Source organism: Hordeum vulgare, chromosome 1H (genome assembly GCF_904849725.1).
Source record: "Hordeum vulgare subsp. vulgare chromosome 1H, MorexV3_pseudomolecules_assembly, whole genome shotgun sequence".
In the NCBI taxonomy this organism is placed as follows: domain Eukaryota; kingdom Viridiplantae; phylum Streptophyta; class Magnoliopsida; order Poales; family Poaceae; genus Hordeum; species Hordeum vulgare.
In genome coordinates this window covers 263393454-263396332 of record NC_058518.1, presented here as the reverse complement: position 1 = coordinate 263396332, position 2879 = coordinate 263393454, and positions in this window count along the sequence as shown.

Here is a 2879-nt window from a genome sequence, read left to right as displayed (position 1 = left end):
GCATGGATGAATTTGATAACTTCGTTGCCAAACAACAGAGTTTCAATGATTATGTTAGCAGACAATTGGAACAGAATGCTTGTATGCTTAGTCAATTAAGTGCTTGTGTGGACAAAAATGTCAATGATCTTAAGCTTCTGAGTAAACATGCCTCTATGGTTACTACTCAGGTAGAACAAGTACATAAAGATCAGAATGACTTGCTTAATGAGTTGAATGACAATTCCGTCAGAGTCGTCACTAGAGGCGGTAGAATGACCCAGGAACCTTTGTATCCTGAGGGTCATCCGAAGAGAATTGAACAAGATTCTCAAGGAGTTAGCACTGATGCACCTAGTCCTCCTAGAAAGAAGAAGAAAGATGATAGGGATGTGTACGCTATAAACCCTGTTGCTGCTAAACCTGAGAGTCCAAACGATGCCTCTATTTCTGATGCTGAAACACAATATGGTGATGAACATGAGCCTAATGATAATATCAATAGTGATGTTCATGTTGATGCTCAACCTAGCAATGAAAATGATGTGGAGATTGAACATGTGGAGCTTGATAACCCACAGCCTAAGAATAGAAGATATGATAAGAATGACTTCACTGCTAGGAAGGATGGTAAAGAAAGGGAACCATGGGTTCAGAAACCTATGCCCTTTCCTCCCAAAACATCCAAGAAAAAGGATGATGAGCATTTTGAGCGATTCGTTGAAATGATCAGACCTGTGTTTCTGCAAATGTGTTTGACACATATGCTCAAAATGTCTCTGTATGCTAAGTACATGAAAGATAATGTGACTAATAAGAGGAGGATACCTGAGGTTGAGATTTCCACCATGCTTGCTAACTATACCTTCAATGGTGGAACTCCTAAGAAACTAGGTGATCCCGGTGTGCCCACTATACCTTGCTCCATTAAAGGTAACTACGTTAGAACTGCATTATGCGACCTTGGAGCCTGCGTTAGTGTTATGCCCCTCTCTCTTTATCGTAGACTTGAACTGGATAAGTTGACACCCACTGAAATCTCTCTGCAAATGGCCGACAAATCAACTGTTTTCCCTATAGACATTTGCGAGGATGTGCCTGTTGTGGTTGCTAACACCACAATCTTAACATACTTTGTTATCTTGGATATTCCTGAGGACGATGCCATGGAGGTCATCCTTGGAAGACCCTTTTTAAACACTGTAGGGGTTGTTATAGATTGCAACAAAGGCAATGTCACTTTCCATGTCAACGGTAATGAGCATACGGTGCAGTTTCCAAAGAAACAATATCGAGTACATTACATCAATGCTATCGAAAAAACTTCATCGATTCTTATTGGGAGCTTTGAATGCCCTATTCCTCGTGTCAAGATGAAGTATGATTTGCTTGTTGGGGAAATACACATCCCCATTGAGGTGACCTAGTGACTATTCGAAAATTCTCTGTTCTCTTTTGCAATTCGAAGAGGTTTGTCGAGGAGACTTGATCAACCTCATTGACGACTTTTCTTTCGATGACCATGAGATGGATGAATCGAGGAGTCACAAACCTCTATTCCAAGATTTCACCTTCGGTTGCTTAGAAGAAAAATGATAGATTTAGTTTAGTTTTCCCTGTTTTCTGTTTTCGCGTCCGGTAGAAAAGTACCCCAAAAATAAAAGTTCTCCGAACGTCCTGAAAATCAAGTATGATTGTTTCTGGAATTTTTGAAAAATTCTGAGACAAAGAGCTTGTCTGGGGGCCACACCAGTGGGCCACAAGCCCTAGGGGCGCGGGCACCCCCTAGCCGCGCCACCCAGGCTTGTGGGGCGCACAGGCACCCCCTTCACTCCTTCTTGCTCTTATCTCCTTCTCCTACCTCCAGAAAAAATCGTTTCGCAGCTCAAACCCGTGTTCTTGCTCCTCTTGCTAGGATTTTCGATCTCCTTGCTCAAATCACCATTCTCCGAACTGTTTTGGGGGAATTACTCCTTGGTAAGTGACTCCTCCATTGGTCCAATTAGTTTTTGCTCTAGTGCCTTATACTCCGCGTATTTTTGCTGCCTTGGTGACCATGTTCTTGAGCTTTGCATGCTGATTCTAGCTGGTCCCAAGTGGTTTTGATGCGTAATATGGCCTCTAGGCACTTGTGGGAGTAGTAGCTATGAGTTTACTTGAGCCTTGTTCACTTTTCCTTTGGGTCACTGAAAATTTCAGAAAAGGAAGATGTTCAGGAGAAACTATCATGGTGGTTCCTCAAGCAAGAGAGGTCCCCGTCTTGCGATTCGGGAGCCCGATCCTTACCAACCAAGGGACGTGCAGGTACAACCATGTGAATGGTCTTCTGATGAATTTATGATTGAGGCAGGTTTCAAATATGAGTTTGATGCACTTGTTCGCAACGTCGGACTCGAAGAATTCATCTCTGATAAATGTGAACAGTATGTTGCTCTCACTGCCTCTTTTGTTCGTAGATTCAAATTTTCAGTTGGCCGTGACACATCGATACTGTTTGATCTCTATGATAAATCGTATACCATGGATTTAGAGGATTTCAATAGAATTTGCAAAATACCTATTTGGGGTAGCCTCATTGATCCTCCTAAATCTTTGGTTGGAGATTTTTGCTCTCGTATTACTGTTGGAGAAACTAGAGACATTACGCAAGCTACCATGGGGAGTATTCATTTTACTGCCTTGCATTACTTTGCCCTCTTCATAGGCAGATGCATTAATGGCAAGATTGAGCATTGTCACCTCTACGCACCCGACCTTAGTATCCTTAAGAGCGCATTGACGGGTGACAAAAGCTTCAACATGGGAGCTATAATAGCAAGGAGGCTGAATCAGAATGCTATTGAAGGGGATTTCTTTGGTGGGATCTATGCCACTCGCATAGCAAATTTTCTTGGAGTCCC